At 37.7% G+C, this 23,001-nt stretch overlaps 1 long non-coding RNA gene across 1 annotated transcript; it reads right to left on the bottom strand.

The window, feature by feature from the left end:
* Positions 1-238: 238 nt before the first annotated feature.
* On the bottom strand, positions 239-6,233 carry LOC119471650. The gene is made up of 3 exons (XR_005200710.1): positions 6,062-6,233; positions 789-983; positions 239-417 (listed from the first exon to the last, which is right to left on the bottom strand). It is a non-coding gene; the product is annotated as an uncharacterized LOC119471650 (long non-coding RNA).
* Positions 6,234-23,001: the final 16,768 nt, after the last annotated feature.

Below are 23,001 nucleotides of genomic sequence, written 5' to 3'. Positions count from 1 at the left end.
TAAAAGGAGACCCACAAGAGGTGCTGTGTTTGCATAAGTGATAAATTACCAGCCCTTGGATTATCTGCCAGGAGCTCTCCCTCCAGGTTTGGGAGCAGCACCTTTTCTGCTGTGGTGCCAGCTGTATTATTTACCACTTTTAGTAAAGCATGTGCCCTCTGAATGAAGTGAGGAGAGTGGAACCACTAAGCTTGCATAAACTGGCTTTCAAGAGAATCTGTTTTCCTCCAATTGTATCAAGTGCCTTCTCCCCGGGTAGTCATACGTCATACTTTTAGAAGCTCAGATCCCAACAGCTGGAGATAAAACTCCCAATGTAATGGAAGAAAACATGTTGACAGTTTTAATTGGTCCCTAAAGTAAAACCTGAGAAACGATTTATTGGTTGATAGATTTGAGACTTCCAACTTAGCAGAGCTGGGAAGCATATGGGAAAGATAAATGCACTAGAAATTTGTGGCTATTTGTTAGAAAGTTAGTTTTATTTCATTGAGTATATGATAATCAATTGAAAAATCCCTTTAAATTTCATTTATTGCTAAAGTTAATGATCCATCTACTAACCTCCAGGCATGAACACCTGCATCTTAGACCATGCTGTGGTTTTCTACCAGTATTGAATCCTTCAAGGGTCCTAAATCTGTAGACCCAAATAGGCAAAATCTCTATTCCCAGCCATAGGACTTCATTAATCAAGTGAGAAATATCTGGTGAGGCTGAGGAGCTCTGCAAGCACTGAGAGGCTGACCATCAAAGACACATGAGAACTTCTATTACTGTATACCCACATTCATCAACAATTGCTGCAATGACACCACATAAAAATCCACTCCCAAATCTTCCTGGGTTATAACAGCAAATGTTTTTGTTTTACTCATGAGTATGTACATCGATTTCTTGCTCACAGGACTGCAGGCCAGCTGACACCAACTCTGTCTGTTTCAGATTACAGGTCAGCTTCATGTCAGCTTCTTGCACTTTTCCTTCCAGAACCCAGGATCAACGTGCAGAATCGTGGTCATGTTCATCCCATGGCAAAATATAGAAACACAATAGGGCTAGAGAAAACTAGCTGTGTTTTTTTAAAGCCTCATCTTGAAATTGGCACATTATCACTTTGCTTATATTCCTTTGGTTAAAACAAATCGCATGTTCTCAAGTCAGTAGACCAGAAAAATATACTCTACCCCATGGTGGGGGGGGGGAAGAGAGAGAGAGAAGAGAGAACACAAATATTTGCTAAAAAATCATCTAATAAAACCCAACTTTATTTTTTTTAATAGAATATGACCTTTGTTTTTCTCTTCTAGACAATTTAGGGCAATTGAGAGTGCAAATAGGAATATGTGCATGAAATAACTCATGGAGAGATAAAGAGAATAAGGAACTGTAAACTTTTTTTGTAAATTGTAAAATGTCATGTAATATTACAAATAGGAAACCATTTATTAACCACCCATTATGAACTGTGGAAGGTAAAATGTTGAGAATAATTTATTCATACAAGTCATTCTGACTACAAAGCCTGCTAGTCTACACTGTATAATGAATTTAAAATATAATTTTTAATAATAAATATCCTAGTGATAAGGGCCTTATAATTTTCTCTTTAGATAGAGGTTAGGTATTGTGCAAGACATTTTTTGGCAGTGTTCAGGGTAGGTTGCAGGATTGGCTGAAGGAGAGATAAGGAGGGAAATAAAGATGAATAAGATGTGCGTTGTACTTTCTAGAAGCTTAAGCCTTGTAGTAGAAATAAAATATGTTCATGAGGAATAACCCTTCCCTTCCTCCCTCTTTTCTTCCTTTCATTCTTTCCTTTCTGTACTGTGACGGGGCATAGTATAATGGTGAATAATACATATTCTGGAGCAAAACTTCAAGGATTTAAACTCTTGCTCTATCAGTTGTTAGGTCTATATTCCTAGGTAAGTCATTTAACCTCCATGTGCCTTAGTCTGTTCGTTTGTAAAAGGAATAACATAATTGCAACAAAAATTGTTGTCCCATCACTTACCCTTAGCATTTGCCTATATGTCGTGAAGGCTGCTAACAATAAAACTCTTATGAATCTCTGCTGAAGAGCTTTTCTTTTCTATTTTTTCTCTGGTCATAGAAGTATGGTCAGCCCACCCAGAGTACTCACAAGGAGCACTTGACCAATAATAGGCACAGAGATAGTAGATAAATATCTCATCTTCCTCACCCCTAGTTTGATATAATGCTAAGGTTTATTCTGCCTATATTTTATTGTTTTTCAATGAGATTAAGCCCCAGTTACATATTATGATAACTCAATTTGATAACAAGAATTTGTACAAAAATTCTTGTGTCAGGACTGCTTCTGGAGAATCTAAACTTAATAGTTGTATCTATGTTGCATGGTTCTTATGAAATTAGACATGTTAACATATGCATGATGCTCTTAGACCAGTGTCTGACATTTAATAAGTGCCACATTGGTGTTAGCTGTTATTACAACATTAGAATGAAAGTTCCATGAGGGCAGAGCTTTTTTTTTTTTTTTTTTTGCATACTTTATTTAAACTCAGATTTTTTATTCTGCTTTTGGTAAAACAGGCTCTTCATGGTTTACAAAAATTTTTATGAATTACAAAAATGCTTTTTCCTTTTCATGTTTTTTCCTGTATTGCCATTTTTTTTTGCCTGTATTCCCCCATTCAAGATTGGCTGCCACAATTAGAAAGCACAAGGACTTTCTTTTAAACTTGCATCTGTAGTGGAAACCTTAGTGGCAGACAGTAACTGTTATGGGTCTGTCACATAGATGCAGTTTTATTCACTTCTGAATTTTTAGCATCTATAACAGTGCATAATCCATAGCAAGTACTCATAAATATTTGATAATAAATTTAATTAAATACTTGGGTGCCTTCTAGGCTTTGGTGGTATGAAAAAATATTGGAATATATACATATCTTGGACGAGCTTAAAATCCAGTCATTAATCGTTACATAAGCAGAAAAATTACAAAAAAAAAGACAAAAAGATCTACAATGGTGGTAATAGAACAGGTAAGTAATAGATAAGTAAGAGAAGATATGATGAAAATGCAGAGGAAAAGATTAAATTTAAATAGTTAGATAGGTAGGCAAGAAAAAGAAAGCTTCCTGAGGGAACATTTATACTGGGCCTTAAATGACGGAGAATATTACCTAAAAAGATAAAAGCTCATTTGCAGGTTTGGAGTTTTCTCTGTGCCATGCCTGTTATGTGACTTGCCTCAGAAATTTCTTTGATGGAATCTAATTGCAGTCTTTCTTAAGTACTTGTCAATAATTAAGGTAACGTTTCCATCCAGATGATCAGTGCCTTTAGGGACCAGCAGCTTTATGGCATTAGTGACAAAAAGAAACAGCAGGATAAAAGGATCCTATGAGTCTTGAAACCAAAAATTGCCAGTTTTTTCCCAAAGGAAAAAATCACATAGTAAAAATAAATCTAAGAACAATTGGAACAAAATCAAAGCAGGGCCAAAAAAAAAAAGAAAAAAAGAAATTAGGATTAGGGTCTTAGGGTCATTGCATTGGTAAATGCAAAATAACGGTAGAGAACCATTAAAGAAACCCCAGGAAATTCAAACAGTGCTTCAATAGCTCATGCCTGAAAGATCCCAGAAATATTCTATCAGTAGCACGGAGACCTATCCTTAAAATTAACTCTGTTGATCCCAGTTACAGTGAAGGTTCAAACACTTGTAAGACAGGGCAAGTTCCAGAAGACATAGACAAAAGAAGAAGAAGAAAAAGAAGGAGAAAGAGAAAGAAGAGGAGGAGGAGGAAGAGGAAGAAAAATAAAAGAAGAGGAAAGAGAAGGGGAAGGAGAAAAAGAAGAATAAAGAAGGAGAAGGAAGAGGAGAATGAGAAGAAGAAAAGGAGGAGGAGAAGAAACAAACTGTAAAAGCAAAATACAAATGAGGGTAACAGTTTGGAGGGCAAAATCCATAGATCTCTAATGAAGAAAATAATAGAAACAGGGAGCCTTGCTGAATCAGGCTTAGCCCAGAGAGGCAGAGAAGAAGATAAACAAAATGTCATAGTTTTAATACTTCCTAGTAGTCAGAGAGGAGGGATCCTTTTATATGTGAATCTGCGATTGCTTCCTTGGCCTACCTCCAACCTCTACAAAAAATCTTTCTTTTTTTTGCAGGGGGAAGGGGGGATTTGCCAGTTTTACATTTTTTTAATTGTACTTTTGGTTCTGGGGTACATGTGCAGATCGTGCAGGCTTGTTGCATAGGTACATACATGGCAAGGTGGTTTGCTGCCTCCATCCCCCCGTCACCTATATCTGGCATTTCTCCCCATATTATCCCTCCCCAACCTCCCTACCCCCTGCTGTCCCTCCCCTAGCCCCCTCAACAGACCCCAGTGTGTGATGCTTCCCTCCCTGTGTCCATGTGTTCTCATTGTTCATCACCCACCTTTCTTTTGATAGTCTCATTTAAGCAAATAATTTAAAAAATATGAAAAAGCTATTATAAGATTAAAAAATACAAGTGAATTTTTATGGACAATCTTGTCCATTGAAAAACTCACATTTTTGTTTACAAAGATTCAAACTGAAGTCAGATATTTTACTTTCAGTAAAAAGAAGTAAAGAAAATGACTAAGGCAGTGAAAGAATAGCAGAAACAAAATATTTTAAAAATTGAGATGGTTGGACAATAGAAAGAGATGAAAAGAGCTGAAGGAAATAAAGCACAAAATAGAAAAACTCAGGAAAAAAAATGAATTAGAAGAAATACAAAATCAAGTAGACATTATAGAAAGCATAATGTTGGAAATACATGTAATGGGAAAACTGAAAATAATGAACTGAAAATAAGGGGACAAATTATTTAAGAAAATCTGAAATATAAGCAGAATAGAGAAGCAGCATATGTGTAACTAGAGTTTCCAAATGAGCAAAAAATCATTGGGGCAGAGCCAATATTTATAACTATAGATTAAAAAAAAATTTTTCCAGAAACAAAATAAACCTTAAATCTGTGATTGAAAGAGCACTGTGTTGGGGAAACAGACTTTATAGTTTTAGTGCAGGCAAGTTAACTATTAGAACAAAACACCAGATTCCTCAGAAGCTCATACCGGAATCCAGAATTGCTTCAAGAGGTTCCCTAAAAGGTACAATTTTCAACTGAGATCATCAGATAAACAAATTAGGAAGTATGACTCATACATAGGAAAAAATAAGTCTTCAGAAATAGACTTTGAGAGAGCCCTGGTTGGATTTCATAAAGATTGAAAGTAACTGCTTAAAATGTCTTCAAATAATTTTTAAAAAGCATAATCAAATTATTTTTAAGTACATAGTTTTGATTATTGAACAAGTAGAAAATTTCAACAGAGAATTAGGAATTCCCCCCCTCCCCAGAATCAAATGATAATTCTAGATCTGAAAAAAAAAATGAAATCAAATAAAAAATTTGCTAGGTGGGCTAAAGAGTGGTTGGAAGATAGCATAAAAAGATACAGTGACTCTGAAGATAGATTGATAGAAATTATCCAATCTGAAGACCTGAGAGAAAAAAAAAAGTAGCCCTAAAAAAAAAAAAAATCCATAGCTTTAAATATCAAATCATATCAAATCTATAGCTTTAGTATCCATAGCTTTAAATATCAAAGTCAGTAAAAAATAAAATTAGTTAACTCTCCAACAAAGAAAAGCAGAAAATAAAATTTTAAACAAGCAGAAAGAAGGAAATTAAAAAAAAAAATAAAGCACAAGTTTATAACAAAATAAAAATACCATAGATTTAAGAAGAGAAACACAAAAACTGGTTCTTTGGAAAATCAAGAAAGTAGACAGTGGAATGGAATTTGCTAATCTAATTGGAGAAGGGGTTAGAGAGAGGGGGAGAAACACACAACCACACAGGCATCCATTAGTATAACGCTACTTACCTCTGTCTCTGATAGGAGTGACCTGCCTGATGTGTGACTTTGTAGAACGAACTTGTTGAACTGGAGATGGTTAAGCTACAATCATTGCTCTGAAATTTAATAATCAAAGGAAGAGAATGAGACAGTTATCTTACCTTTCTGGTTTGATCTGTGTGTCAGAAGTCATCACATAGTTTTCATGGAAACTACGAAAGGAAAGTTCTTTTATACAGAGTAGTTCCCACTAAAAAATACAAAAATATAGAATTGAAATTCATCATCTTACAAGCCCAATGAAATAACAGAATAACAGTAGTGAGCAATCATTTCATAAGTGACTTACAAATTGTGCTATGCTCCTGTGCAGCAGCATAAACATCACCCAAGAATTTGTTAGACGTGAAACTATTTGGTTGTAAACCCAAAACAATTCAATTAGAAATTTTGGGGTTGGGGCCCAGCAGTCTCTCTTACAACAAACTCTCCAGGTAATTCTAATTAGGAAATCAAAAGCTAAGAATTGCTTTATGTCACACTGGCTCACATTATTTGATTCTGCAGAAAAATCAAAGAGGATTAAGGCTGATTCAAGGACATGAAAGTTCTCTAGGACATCCTTGTTTTTATTGCTTTCTGATTTTGGCCAGGGTGGAGGTTTGGAGGTGGTGGAAAGGTTTTTGTATTTTGGAGGCTCAATAATGCTGTCATGTTTCTTCTTCCCTTGGTTCTGACCTTTCAGTTAAGACTGTGTCTCAGAAACACTGCAGAAAGGTCAGAAAGATCTTTTCTATCCAACTTTACTACCTAGACTGTTAAATCGTAATTTTGGTTTCTGAAGCCTCCCTAAGGAACTGGGACAAATTGAGTTAATCAAATTTTCTAGACTCCTTTGATTCTTATACAGGCATACAGACCTGGCTCCTGTCATTTTGAATTTCTGAGCCTTTTTTTTTTATAAAGAAAATTGAATAATAACCTCATGTGATTTAAAGCAGTTTGCAATTCTCTTAGCAAAATGACCTATATGTGATAGAAATGTTGAACCAACAATTCCTGCATTGCTTTGAGCTTTTCATGTGACCATTATAGTGTGTACAGGTATTCTTAATTTGTATACCCTCCTGGAGGGCTGTATCTGAATTCTGTGGATTTCCCTTTGTAGCAAGCTAAATGTTGCATGCCATTAGGTATTAAATTAATGCATTTTGATGATCAACCTGCCCTGAAGACAATATTTCTCTTTTGAAATATTTGTGTGTGAGTGAATGCATTCATCCTCAGTCCTTTGTACTCAAAGTCCTTGAGGTAGCAAAGTCCTCAAAATGCCTGCAAGCTGAGTCTTTTAGCTCACAGAAGGTAAATTGGGATCAGGATAACATAATACCATTTCTGACCTCTCCCAACATGTGTGACAGGGATTCTTGTGCACTACCTCAGTATTTCTCCCAATTAATTTTGAGAATCCCTAAGTGGCGTTTCAACTATGAGTGACAAACTTTGTCCTCTTGTGTGCCATGTGGGCTCTGCCATTTGTTCACCTTCTAGTACTACTCCAACCCACTATGGTGAGCCTCCTGGTAAAGTTAATCCCAAAGCAGCAGCTAAGTAGAGTTGGTACCTGTTTAGGATAATGATGGAAGATGCCAAAAAGCTGCTGCTATCCATTGCCCTGTGCACTCATGCTGTCAAAGGAGCAGTGCTGAAGAGGTTGATAAGGATGCCATTTCCTATCACTGCCCAGTGCCTCATACTTGCACCATATTATGACCACTTTATTGACTTAGCTTTTTGTAGTTTTTAACTGACCTCTTTGAGCACACTTGTCCTCAGAAGTAGGCATGTGACTGAGCTGGCAAATTATCAGAGTGTCCAATTTGTTACATGATTACCTCTCTTCCATTCTGGCCCCATGCTGTAGAGCCTAACCCATGTGCTCAGCTCTCAGGCTTTGGGATGAAATTCTCAGACCCACTTCACCAGGTCTACAGACATCCCCAGATGTGCCTGAATGCTAGGATAATTTGGCTTGAAGGCAATTATTTCTATCCCTGCTTTAGACAAAGTTGGAGGGTAATGTGGTGAACATAAATTAAGGAACAATATCAGATTTGACTCCTCTGAGGCCATCCGAGCTAAAAAGTGCTCTTAAAATGCAAGGGAAGGGAGTAACACAAAGTCCCATAATCTCTAGAAACATGTCTTCATTTACTTCATTCAACAAGTATTCATTAAATACTTACAATGTTCCAGACTGGGGATTGCAAATAGGTTCCATCTTGTGTGCCAGCGCTGATCAATTGGTGGTTACTGCCTGTAGCTGTCTGAGTCTGCATGTGGGCTCCACAGGGAAGTGTCATGAGTGATTAGCAACGTCAGCTATAGTAGAAGGATTTAGTAGTAGTGGCAGCAAACACAGCAGGTATTTGCTATCCGTGTTCCAGTCTCCAGAGATACAGCAGTAAATAAGACACATGCATATCTTTAAGTAGCTAAATTCCCTGGCAACAAGAATTCACAGAATTTAATTTAATTTAATTTAATTTTGAGGCTTAGATTCCCTTTCCAAAAGATGTCCTTCAGTCATTCAAGCCAACTCTGCCAATCTTGGCATGCACTGGTATTTTTCTCCTACCTCTGCCATGTTTTCATCTGGTTCTGTGGCATCTGCAGCCAGCCATAGCCTCGCTCCTTGTTGTTAATGCACAAGACTAATTCATCTCCTGCCTAAAGGAATTGGGAATGGCACTACAAAGAAAAATTGCCCCCTGACTCAAGAAAAGTCTGTCCTGGACCAATTTCAAAAAGTTCAGCTCCCTACAGAATGATGCAATTCGACATCCCCATTAAAATAACCAGAGAGAAGAGTCAAAGAGGGAATGAAAGGAAGAGACTCATATTTCAAGCCGAAAAGAAAAATCATTTAGTTGACTTGCATGGGGATGAAAGAGACCTCAGCCCCAGAAGCTAATTACCTATAGCATTAATTCAGGATGTGAGAGACAAAAGATGTACCTTTGTAAAAATGCCCCAAGATAGTCAATTGAAGCTGATTAGTAAAAGCAAAGCTGGAGGGTAGGGGGGAGGGTGTGCAGGGAGTTGTGATTCATGGTGTCTTTTCTAATTTCCTAAAGAATCGCCAGCATATGAGTTCTATAAAAATCAATTAATCATTTGAAGCCAGATACATTCTTTATTGAACCTGGCCTTTCCTTATTAAATATAGTGATGAAGACCAGAAATAAGGAAATAATACTTAGCATGATCCATCAAGATTTCTATATATTTTACTGCTAATGAAGCAAAAATACATTTTTATCCAATAGATATTGAGATAATCAAATATCAAGCCAAACTGTCTCTTCAATTTCCTGACACAATTAATGGATGAATACAATGTTCATTTAAAAGCAGGGCTTTCCTTCACCTCCACAATCAACGTAAATAAAGCATCTGGTTTGCTTTCCTTTTGGATCTTAGTAAGTGGGGGTAAATCATCTGAGTTCTGCAATGACAAAGTTTTATATCATGCTTGAACTGCTTTATAAAGAAAGAAAACATGGCCTTTGTTAATGAATATCTGTTATGTGTCTTATGTTACCCTATTTTTCTTCAAAAGAAACCATTTTGTTTTTCTAACCACTCTTGCCTTTTTTTCCCTGGGACAGCACCTGTTGTCTTCTGGGAATTGTCCTTTCTTTCCCCCAAGTCCAACTTTATGATTTTCAGTATAAATGTCAATAATTGATCATGGTCTTACTCCTTGTTTCTCTCCACTACAGATCAAGGGGTGGGCACTAGAATCAGGATGGGTCAGAGTTCCTTCCCTGATATTTTAAAACTTGGGAACAGAGGGAGCCTCATGCTGCCTTTCCTTACTGGCGGAAGTATTTGGCAGGCATGTTCTGGGGAGCCAATGCACAGAAAGACAGAATGGACAAAGTCCTGAAATGAGAGACAGAAGATTTTGACTGAATCCTTTTTCTTGCAGAAGTCTAGCAGTATCCATTCCTGTGGCTTGGATGCTCAATTCTTATATGAGATGCTCCAATACTCTTCCTGTTTATTCATTTTGATTAAGCTAACTAAATTTGAACTGTGGTAACAAAGAGCCCAAACTATGGAAGTGCCTACTAAGTGTGCTAGCAATTGACTTGGTGGTAACGCTAAGCAGTTGGGACCATTTCATCTAGTCAGTGGATAGACATTGATAGGAAGACTTTAGGGAATAACGGGGATTTGGGAAGATTCTGAGGGATAGTTAGGAATGGGCAGGGATGCTGAGGCAAATTGTACCATTAATAAAAGAATAGGATGGCAATTTGCATTCAGATGATCAAATCCCAGGCCAGGTGCATTGTAGAATCTGTGAGGACACCCTAGTGCAGGACTTACATACACAGCCAGGAAGTCACATGATTAGTCTTTTGTTTCCTATCTCTCCCCAACTACTTGCTCTCTATGCTTACCTTTAAATTTGGCATCACTTGTCAGCTTTGATATCCACATCCTCCCTTAGCATCCTCTTTGGTCAAACCTTAATTACCTCTCCTTGACTTTCGGCCTTCTAGATGAATTCCCCCCCAGTTTTCATGCCCATGGTTTTCACCCACAGCCAACTGACCTTTGTCCTAGGCCTGACCAATATAGTAGCCACTAAACACGTAAGTCTATTTGAATTTATATTTTTGAAGTTAAAAGTTTAAAAAATTACATATAAAGCTACTCAGCCAGATTTCAAGCACTTGATAGGCACATGTGTCTAGTGGCTACTGTATTGAACATTTCCATCCTGGTAGAAAATTCTGTTAGACATCCTTGTCCTATAAGGTTGCCTGACCAGACTACCATTGGTTGCCCTCTTGACAGCTACTAAGAAAATGCATAAACAATAATAAAATACAACAGCCAGAAGTGTCCTTATTTCTCCCAGGGATGGAAAACATGTTACAAGTGCTTTCATGCCTCTCATGGGCCATGCCCTTGGCAGACATCACTAGTTAATCACAGCATTATTTCCCACTGAACCAAGACAGCTTTTACAGTCTTTCTGAATGCTCTGCTCCTGGAAACTTCTATCAGAAATGACCAGGGTGGATATTTGACATAAACCATTTAGAACCTGTTTCAAGTACAGTCCCCTCATTTAGCTTAAGAGAAAATCAAAGTCCAGTGAAGCAAATGAATAATAGAACCTGGACTAGAGTTTAGGCCTTCTGTTTAAAAGCAGTATAGCATGTTCACTAAAGCAGTATAGCATGTTCAGTATAGAATTAAACCGCTTGGGTTTGGACCCCAGTTCCACCTTCTAATTTCTGTGTGATCTTATACTTACTGTTTTTAAGCCCAAGTGTCCTCATTCTGAACTGGGAATTTAATAACAGTACCTTCCCCATATTTTTTTTGGGGGGGATTCATCTAATAGTGTAAAGTGCCTAGCATATAATAAGTGCAGAATGAATGATAGTTATTATCACCTCTGTAGCTTTTAGGGCTCCAGTTATTATTTCCATCATCTAAATGAGAAAGCAAAAAATCAAAGGGGTGAGACCGATGTCAGGTTCACATAGCTAGTTCATCACAGAGAAGGGGTTCTCACCTAAGTCTTTCAAATCCAGCACTCTAACCACTATAACATGTTCTCTAAGCAAATCTGGCTTCTGTAGATTCTCTAAAATGACTTTTCACCCTTCCAGTGCAGGGTACTGAAAAATCCATGTATTTGTGTTCTCTTACATAGCCCTTTGACACAGCCAACAAAGATCCTGACAGATAAATTGGTGTGGGCCTGTCTTTCTGGGACCTTCGTGCCTAAGTAAGCTTTTTTACAATCTGTCCATCAGCTGGTTAGAAATGGGCTTATAGGTCTAGGTCACGCTCTACTTTTTCCACTGCTTCCTGGGTCTGTAAAAGTTGTGACTTGCTGGGTGGAAGCAATAAAATGGCTGTTATTTGATAGATTTTGACTTATAAAGACTGCATTTTAACTTAATATTGTTTTCTTCATTTTGCAAATAAGAAAAACAGAGAACATCAGCAATTTGCCCAAGGATAAACAGCTAATAGGTATTGGAATTGGTATTATTCAAATCTAAATCAGTCTGACTAGGTTAACCACTGTTAACTAGGTGTGACTTAGGAGGCTGGGCACCTAACGAAGACAACAGGATGCCATATGGGAGGGATGCAGTGGCCAGTCTCACCAGAGGATGACTGCTGGCTCTTTGAAGATGACTCTTATCGCAGCAAAAGCCTTCAGACATCATGCCTGACTGCTAGTTGCAAATGTCATTTTAATAAAACTGTATTCTAAGCCACTTTTAATTACTTGCTATTGCAGAATTAACTAAGGAGCCTAAAGCTTTGCCATCTAGGAGTTTGTTATTAGGCAACGTTTTCATTCTTTTTCTATTTCCCTAAAAATCTTAACCCAACCTTTACATTCTTACCGACTTTCCTTTTGTCATTTTTGATTAGTGGCAAGCAATACAGGTCTTTAGGAGTAAGGCTGTTTAAGAACTATCCCCCCCGCAAAAAATGAATGGTTGATTTATGTGTTTGCATACATTTGTAACTGTTTATAAAAATGAAACTTTCTCCAAGAAGATATTTTGTGAATATGAATGCTTTTTAAACCTGAGCATCATCAATCATTTTTTTTGTCCACAATGATAAAGCAGATTATTTGTCTAACAGTCATACGTCTTTGTTTTATATACTAAATGTAAGTTTTATTCTCAGTAGCTAACTGAAAAGTAGTTCTTTTATGACAGGCTATGTCACCATAGTAAAATAGCTGATGGAAATTTTTTTAATGTGTAAGTTAAGTGATTGTACTTATATGACATCAAGTACTTAGATTAACTGATTTTTCTTCCTCCAGAAATCTATTTTTTAACCCAACTGGAAAATTGAGTTTAAAAATAGATGGCATCTAATCCCTTACACATTACATGCTTATCTAAATAAATAGCAAACCTGTTTCAGCACACAATGCAGAAGAAAACAGGAATCTTGTGCACTAAGTGGCGTTTGTAAATGTTAGTAATTAGCAAGTTTCAGCTGATGGTCACCTTACGATATCAGAAGCTGTGATTATATATATTTGAAGCATTTAGAAAGAGGAAAAACATTTTAAAATCACATGCAAAGCCTCTCGATATTTTATCGTGGCCCCTATCACTTCCTCTAGCTATTTGTTCTTTTGTTGCGGGATGTAAGTTTAATCTGTATATTTTAAGTATATAATATGTATACATTAAGTATATATGTATATGTTAAGTATATTAAGTATATCGCATACATCTTAAACATATTGTAAGTTAATATAATATGAGATATATATAGTGCATAAGACTCTATTTTCTGCCTGAGAAATTCTGTTTCTGTAAAACTGGTGGTGAAGGCTATTGCTGTTTCTCTGGGGCCAGGCTATTTCTCTGTTTTCAGAATTATTTCAAGATCGGTTTTCTCAGGCATAGAGTGTATACAGATGAGGTCTGTATCTTCTGCATGTTGATGTGCTCCTGTGCAGCTGGATCTATCCCAGTTCATGGCCCTGGGGCCAAGAGAGATTATTAATGTCTTAATGAATTACCTTAGGAGCACCATGAAAAAATCAGTAAGAGTGTCAGCTTCCCTCAGGGACTCTGAAACCAGGAACATTTTCGTCCATTGTCAGTCCTGCTCCCTGAAATGTTTTTCTTGTTAAATCTCAGCTGTGTCATCTTTGGCTTTTTTGGCATTTCTATGCTGAGAGTAGCAGAGACATTCTTAGCTTTTTTGTTTTGCAATTCTGTAGTTCACTGTTGGGTAAGAATGATTTCTAGGCAGTTTGCAACACATTTAGAATCATTTGGGAGAAGAAGGGGAAAAAAGACACATTCAACCCATGATAAACTAAAATCATTTCCTATTTCCTAGTGAAATAAAAGCCAGTTTTCAAGTCTGATTACCAATTTGACAGTGCAATTCAAGACTTGAAACTTCTGTTCCATTCCACACCAGTTAATCACTTCTCAACAGTCACAAAGGAACCCAAATGCTATTGTGATTCTCTAGGTGGGTTTTGATTGTACTTGGGCACTATCTTAGGGTGCTATTTTAAGTCTGGCTTTTTAGTTTGGTTCTGCCTTAGCTGGGTTTTCAACACCTGAAATCCCCTTCTACTGAAGGCATTGTGGAGAGTACGGGGGAGCCACTAGATGGCAGGAGTGCACTACCTAAAATGGGAACCGAGGTTAAGCAGCAAGCTTTGGCATTTCTCTGAACACTGGCAGTGAGGGGGGTAGGGGAAGAAGGTACGCTGACTATTGATTGGCCCGGTGACCCCTGTCTCCTCCTCCTCTCTTCCATTTCTAATTGCAATCCTGGATGCTGTTCTCCTGCAGCTTCTCAAGCCCTCTGCCAGAATGGGTGGCTTCAAAAATTGTCCTGCTGGACTCCAGGGTGGGTTTGCAAGATGACAGAGCAGCTTTAGTTTAAGGTGGCTGAAAGATGTGTTTTGTTTTGTTTTGTTTTGTTTTGTTTTGTTTTGTTTTGTTTTTTTCCCCAGCACTGGGGTACTTGCAATTGTTTGAAGAAGATCCTAAATATGCCTGGGTTTGGAAGTCTTGGCTTCTGTCGGGAATGATGCAAGAGGTCAAGGCAACTTATAATAAACAAACCCTGTTTTCTGCCGTGACTGTATTGCTCATTCATTTTCTCCTCCCTTAAGTGTATATCTTTTTTGTTTATTTATTTTTAGAGGTAGTCTCACTCTGTCACCCAGGCTGGAGTGCAGTGGCCCTATCTTGGCTCACTGCAACCTCCGCCTTCTGGGTTCAAGCAATTCTCCTGCCTCAGCCTCCCAACTAGCTGGGATTACATGCCACTGCACCCAGCCAATATTTTGTATTTTTAGTAGAGACTGAGTTTCACCATGTTGGCCAGGCTGGTCTTAAACTCCTGACATCGTGATCCAACTGCCTCAGCCTCCCAAAGTGCTGTGATTACAGGCATAAGCTACCGCGCCCAGCCTTAAGTGTATATCTTAATACACTTACCTTACTTACTTACTAGTTCCTACCACGAACTAGGTGCTAGGGATACAACCATAAATGAGACATAGTCAGGCCCTGCAAGAAGCTTACAATTTAGCTATGAGAGACACAGGCAGATAGGCAATTAAGATGGGTGATCATTGCTACAATAAAGATACGGTACTCTTTAGCTTCACAGATGAACTTTCTAATGGGGGTAAAAACCACAAGGACATCTCAAGGACAACTAAGAGTGAGCCAGGCAAATAGTCAGGAGAGGAAAATTCCAACCTAGAGTCGAACCTAGAGATGAGAAGAATATAACCCAACTAAAATGAGAGAGTGCTGTCACTTGGGGACTTAAGAAGTTGTCTGGCTGAAATATTGGCAATGGAGGAGCAGGGAAGGAAAGCAAGTGCCAGATTAAAAAGGGTCTTGCATTATCCTAAATTTACCATATCCGTGGGGAGCCAAGAAAGCCGATATGCAATGTCCTGGGCTCATTTGCTCTTGAGACAGGTCATTCTGGTAGCGATTAGAGAACAGGTCAGAGGGAGGAAAGAGGGGAGCGAGTTAAGCTCAGCATTTCTGATGCCACAACTGAAGCGTGGCCAGGTGATAGAGAGAAGCCGGCCAAAGGAAAAGGTTTATTGGGAGAACAGAAAGGATACTTGGAAATTTAATTATATATGTGGGGTAAGAGAGCAATACAGGAAGTCCTCATATAAGATCTTTGATAGCTTCTTGGAAACTGCAACTTTGCGTGACACAATGTATAGCAGGTCCTCTAATAACATCCTTTTGTTCAGCATAGTTTGTTAAAATGTTGATGAGGAAAAAGAATTGTTCCATTATGCATTATGTCACTTCAAGTCACAGTTTCCCGGAATCTAGTGATGACATTAAGTAAGGAATCACTATATTCTCAAGAATAACTTCTTGGCCCTCATCTGGGGAAACTGCAGAGATTATTTTGCCATTAACTGAGTGTAATACCAGGCAGAAAGTTAATACTGAGCCCTAATAATGTGTAGTGTACTTTGTTAGGATGTAAATAGCATGAAATTATAGTTATTTAATGAATATTCATTAATTCAGTTCATTCATTCAAACAACATTCAGGGATCATCTCCTTTACATAAGATAATATGCCAGGTCTGCATACACCAGGATGCCAAAAGGTTGCTATTTTCAAATCTTCAGGGGGCTTAGAGAACATTTTTTTCTTCTTAATAGATGATTTCCGTGCGTTGTTTTTTTTACTTCTGTTGTATATTTTGAAGTTTGACTAGGTATTATATTATTTTTAAAAGTCATTTTTATGTAAGCCTCATCACCTCACCTAGACAAAAATTTGCTTGGGGCCAGGTAGCAACCATAACATTGATACCTCCACAAAAAGCTGTTTGAAAATATTTGTTGAATACAATGAAATACAATTATGATTTTTATAATTTCTAACGCTACTTTTGACACATAGTTTAGGATTCCCCTACCATTGATATTATCATGAGAATTAAAAAAAAAAAAAGAGAGAGAGAGAAAGAAAAAAAATAATTGAGTTGAGTTTCATCTTAATTTCTCTACTTCTGGAGACATTCTCATAATATCGCAAGTAAGCAGAGCAGAAAAATAGTAGAATGACTAGGTTCTGTTATGTGAGTATTCGATATATTACTGATAATATCCCTAATATCTAGGAAACCTTACATTAAATATGTATACAACAACGACCCACTGTTTGTTTCTGTGTCCTTACTCAACATTTGCTGAGGTCCTAGATGGTAGCATTACATCAGGCACTGCTGATAACTGAGTTAACAAAATAAGCACAGTCCTTTTTCTCATGATGCTTAAGATTTAGTTAGGACAATAGATTTTAGAAAAAAAAATACATGCGTACAATATTCCCATAACTAATATGAACCTGTGTTAACCCAGCAAGAGATTTTTTGCTCATGATCATACATTTGTGGAGGAAATATGTAACAATGCTTGTGAGACAGAGAAAAACAAACATGAAGATGTGAATCTGTTGCCTGGGTCATCATTACAGAGCCAGAATTCAGCCATTCACGGTCAAATGAAATAAGCAGCTAATGAGAAGAGATAGGTAATCTCCCAGGTCCTTAGAAAGAACCTTGGCACCAGAGGTGGCTAACGGCCTAGGCTCCATCTCATTTATCAATTCGAATTGATTCGAAGTGGCCGCCTGGAGTATCATGCTGAGCAGGACTTGGTGGGAAAGAGGGATTGTTTTTCAAATAACAATTGCTTAGGAAGAAAGGGGGTGACACATGCCATGCATTTGTTAACCTTTCACTACACGATGGCTCAATCAATGATACTGACATATTTAAAGAAAGAAGCAGGAAAAGTTGAGAGGAATGTCTGGAAACACAAGCATCAGGGAAACAACCTAGGTTCCACTGCATTCCTGGATCTGGGAGGCCCTGATGTTCAGATCTGTAGGCAGGTGAATGCTGTTGAGGGGAGGAATATATTTTCAGGCTTCACTGTGGTGTCAGGACACTTGATAATCTATTTTTCTTTGCTCAAATTCTATACTCAATGAGGCCTTTTAATTCAGCTGCTAAGTTCACCAAGATCAGGAAAGAAGACAGCTAGTAAGAGGTCACTGGAGACAGCTAAAATCCAGTTTCTGAAACTGTAAGCTGGAGGATTTGGTCCCTGGTTATGTAATTCCTTCCAAGGTCATGCCTTCCTAGAGTTTCTTATTGGTCAGTCTTGCCTGGCCATAAACATTGCCTCAAAGTGCCTTTTTTTTTTTTTTTTTTTTTTTTTTACTTTGATGAACCCACATGAAGTTTTATCAGTTAGCCAAATATGCTAATTTCTAAAATATATAACCAATGCAGAAGACTGATCACAAAAGTAAATTATTCAAGAAATTCACAGTCTATGTTTGGATCGATACAAACTTTAAAAATAAACAAATGTGACAATTGAAACATATATAAATTCAATTTTGATGACTTTTTTTTGCAAAAAGGTGCTATTAATTTTCTCTTCTCACTGGCATCTTCCCCTGATCTCCTTGCAAGTTCTGCAGAAGTCTGCTTTTGAATGTATTTAAATGCAAATTCTAAGTTTACCCACACACTTCTGTTAATGATGTGAGAGTTCTAATGTATTTTATTTCTCAGTTAAAAGATGAAGCAAAATGCAAATTTGAAGACCATTGAAGGAGTTTTCTTTCTGCCTTTTAAAATACCTGGAACAGGTGCCATCCTTCAAGTTGAAATACACAGAAAAAAATGCCTAATAACATTTGCTACTTGGCCTTGGCAGCTGGCATTGTATTTTTTTGCAAATGAATATCTCCGGATTGAGTCACAGAAACTATGTGCCACATAAAAGTGCATGTGAAATAACTTTCTCCAAGAAAAAGAAGGACTTGAAAACATTGTAGACTCAAGAAAACACTTTTCTAATGGCTCAGCAGTCTGAGAAGTTCATTTGGAAGCAGGGCTAAAATGGAAAAGAATAGGAAGGGGACAGCAGTTGGGAGCAGAAGGCAGAAGACAGGTAGAAGCAGATAAGAAAAAGTCATAATAAACCAGAACTTCAGGCAAGACAGGGTGGTGACTGGGTTAGGTATTATGGAATATTTGATAGATTATCTCAACTGCAAGATCAGGCTAAGGCATTGATTCAAGGGGTTACAGTTTTCAAAGCACAAGCCACATAAATTATATTACACCCCCTGTAACACATTTATAAATGGCAACAAATTTTTCCCATCCCAATATCTGAGCAATGAGACTGTCACTTTTCCTATCAAAAGATATAGTGAAACACCTGGCAGCGTCCATGTGAGAGCCCTTCTCACATGGACTCTGCCAGCCAGGTAACATGTTTCAGCAAATGGGACCTCTATACCTCTGACACAGAAGCTTGAAAAGCGTGTATGTGTGTAAAGGGGCTGGCTCTCTGGAAACACTGCTTGAGACCTGTCTAGTCTATTGAAAGATGTGAGGGGCTGAATTGATTCCCTATTGCTGCTATAACAAATTATTGTGAACTCAGTGACTTAAATGCCACGTACTTATTTTCCCATAGTTCTCAAGGTCAGAAGCCTAAAATGGGTTAGTGTGTTAGGTGTTTCTTGCATTGCTGTGAAGAAATATCTGAGACTGGGTAATTTATAAAGAGGTTTAATTGTCTCATGGTTCTGTAGGCTGTACAGAAAGCATGGTGTTGGCATCTGCTCAGCTTCTAGGGAGACCTCAGGAAGCTTACAATCATGATGGAAGGCAAATGGGGGTAGGTCCATCATATAGTGAAAGGAGGGGAGACAAAGGGAGAGTCGAGGTGGGAGGTGCTGTGTACTTTAAATGACTAGATCTGGCACGAACTCACTATTGTAAAGACAGTACCAAGCCATGAGGGATCTGTCCTTGTGATCCAGACACCTCCCACCAGGTTCTACCCTCAGCACTAGGATTACAATTCAACATGAAATTTGTCTGGAGACAAATATCCAAACTGTATCAGCCAGCAAGACTGCTCTAGGGGAGAATTCACCTCCATACCTTTTCCAGCTTCTAGTCACTACTGGGATTCTTTCTGGTTGTCTCTTCCTTGCATGGTTCCAATCATGCTTTTTGTTATAACATCTCCTCTGACTCAGATTCTTCTACCTCCTTTTTAAAAGGTCCTTTGTGATTAGATTGGACCCACCTGGATAACTCAAGATAATCTCCCCATTTCAAGATTTTTAACTTACCCCCCATCTGCAATGTTTCATTCGTCATGTGAAATCACATATTCATATTCACAAATTTTGAAGATTAGAGCATGCACATCGTTTGGCAATCACTTTTCTGTCTACCACTTAGGTCAAATACAGGAAAAACAAGGAGCTTCATTCTGGAGCCCATATTGAAGTACCAGATAAGTGAATGAGGCCAGCTTGGCTTTTCAACCCCAGCCCAGAATAGAGCCATGTCAGGGAACCCACATGGGATCAGCAAAATAAAGAGCCATATTACAAAATTACAAAAAGTAATATGAAATTCATTTTTAATTTCTTTTGGATTTAGGCCATATAATCCACAAACCCTAATTTAAATAATTTATTTTTACAATAATTTCAGTCAACCTTTTGGAAACCTGAAATTTTATATCTTTATTGGCAACGGTAGAATTTTGAAGAGAAGATATAACTTTGTGACTTCTTCAAATAGTTCCTCTCCTCATGGTATGAGAATTGAAACCCTTTTTATGTTGTATACACCCATTATATTTTCCAACTTACCTATAAATACTACTACTTTTCTGAAAAATAAGAGATGGAAAGGATTTTCAATTCAACATCCTAATGGTTCTCTAGTAAATATTTGGTTGTTTCTCTAAATCTTTATGTCTGTTTTCTTGAAATAATTTTAAATGCTAAGAGGTACTTGTGGCCCTTATCAATGCCATTGGAAATTGTTCCAATTTCTTATTTTCTAAAATCACAGATGCTTGAAAATATTCCTATTCATCCCAACTCTTGGAATCACAGAACAGTGTGTACCACAGCCTCTGTGATGTTTTAATTTCCATAAGACATTTATGGACTACTCTGTTCCAATTAAATTATCATCTATCATTTGAAATTTGTGATGCACTAATGTCTGCATTGGGCTCTATGGAATGCCATACAAATCAAGTTTAAAATACACGGTCAGAACTCTCTAAGAAGTTCAATAAAATTTAATTCCACACACTCATTGGGGAAACAATAAAAAGTCTCTTTGGTCCTTCATTAACTAAAATATTAAATATTTGATTTGCAACTCAAGATCCTGACTTTGAAGATTATTATTGTGCCTTCTAGGTCATCTTCTTCCTGGAACTTTATCTTGAATATTGAGTTCATTGTCTTGGAAACTGGAGAAATCTGGGATTGAAAACTTTCAATTACATTTTTCTATTGTAGGGTGTTAGGGAGATAAAGAGAGGAACATATATTCTATTTTACAAGGTTTCCTTGATGAGTGTGGGTGATGGATCAATTCTTCTACATTTATGTCATATCTTCTAGCTTGCCTGAGATTTCTCCCTCTGTGGTCATGTGGCAGTTTTAAAACATGTCTATGAATTATTTGAAACTTTGTACACTGAAAGGTGAGTTCTGGCTGGGTGCAATGGCTCACTCCTGTAATCCCAGCACTTTGGGGGACCGAGGCGGGCAGATCATGAGGTTAGGAGTTCAAGACCAGCCTGGCCAACATGGTGAAATCCCATCTCTACTAAAAATACAAAAATTAGCTGAGTGTGGTGGCAGTTGCCTGTAATCCAAGCTACTCGGGAGGCTGAGGCTAGAGAATTGCTTGAATCTGGGAGGCAGGGGTTGCAGTGAGACGAGACTGCGCCACTGAACTCCAGTCTGGGTGATGGAGCAAGACTCCATCTCAAAACGAGACAAAGCAAAACAAAACAAGAACTTAATTCTTGTTCCAGGTTAGGAACCTGTTCTATGAAAGAGGTATGTTGTTGAGAAGAGGCACTGAAACTTGGTAGTAGGAACCTAGGTTTGTAGACTAAGAATTACCACTAATTGCGTGAATTTGATCAGAACATGTTCTCTCTAGGACCTAATCTCCTCATCTGTAAAATAGAAAGTTTGGACTAAATAATATATATGATTTCTTGTCTAAAGTTTTGTAACTCTAACAATTTTTAATAACTGTTGAGATGGACAAATCAATTCAATGAGTTGTATGGAATATCTCCTAGAAAAAAGTAGCTAATTTCTAAGTGTGATGATTCACCTATAAATTTGTAAGAAGTTCTGTGCAAAAATATTGAAGAGCTTGATTCCGGGATTGGAAAAATGATGAAGTTATCTTACGTATTTTTATTGAACTGAAAACTATGAGCTTTTAAAAGATGACAGTGATTAGAAAAAGCTTTTCTAATTCCACTGTCATTAACTCAAAGGTGTTATATGTTATTTGCAATAACTTAAATGTGACATTTGATTCACCTCCACCCTCTAGGGGTACAGGAAAAAGGAGCCTTTTGATTTTTTTAATTGAATGTTTCTGTAATATTTATAACTGAAGGTGATGACTAGTAGGCTTTTTGGAGCAATAAAACAATAAATTAAATTAAATTAAAGTATTTTCAGGTAAACAGGAGAATTAAAGGTAGTCTTTCATGATTTCTGTCATTCCTATAACTGTATGTCATTTCACATTTCACAGTGGTTATTTTTTTTAATCTTTATTGTTTTCTAACTTTATCTTACAATCTGTATGGACTACTCAAAGTTTGGTCTAAAATTACTGTTTGATTTAAAGATGTATTTTGTGAGAAGGAAAATAGTGTATTGAGATGTCCCCAAAAGGCTAGGGAGACCCAGAAGAGGATGTAACTAAATCTGAATCAGGGCTGGGCACTGTGGCTCACACCTGTAATCCTAACACTTTGGGAGGCCAAGGTGGATGGATCACCTGAGGTCAAGAGTTCAAGACATGCCTGGCCAACATGATGAAACCCATATCTCTACTAAAAATACAAAAATTACCCAAGTGTGGTGCTGGGCATCTGTAGTCCCAGCTACTTGGGAGGCTGAGGTAGGAGAATCGCTTGAATCTGAGAGGCAGAGGTTGCAGTGAGCTGAGATCACACCACTGAACTGGAGCCTGTGTAAAAGAGCAAGACTTCATCTCTAATAAATAAATAAACAAGTCTGAATCAGGTAAGACTTCTGAGGGGAGGCAACATTTGAGTTGGACTAGTAAGTGGCAGAGGGAGACTTTTAATCCCCCAGTTTTTCTCATCCTCCAAACTCCAGGTCTCAGACCTGGACTGCATGGCTTTCCATTTCCACTCCCATGTCTACTGTCTGGCCCAATCTGCAGATCAGACCTCATTTCTTTCCTGGGCTTTTCTGACCATGGCAAGTAGGATCATGCTAATACCCATATTTTAACACTGACACCAAAACTAATGCTCAGTACTCTGAGCACTCACTAGGTGCCAGGTCTTTTATTAACAGGGAGATCAGATAACGTTGTCAAAACAGGGATGCCTTTTTAAAAACAACTTGATGGGATATATTG

This window comes from Cebus imitator, unplaced genomic scaffold, assembly GCF_001604975.1.
Source record: "Cebus imitator isolate Cc_AM_T3 unplaced genomic scaffold, Cebus_imitator-1.0 Scaffold68, whole genome shotgun sequence".
Taxonomy (NCBI): domain Eukaryota; kingdom Metazoa; phylum Chordata; class Mammalia; order Primates; family Cebidae; genus Cebus; species Cebus imitator.
The sequence above is the reverse complement of the archived record's forward strand: the minus strand, read 5'-3'. Positions and strand labels throughout refer to the sequence as shown.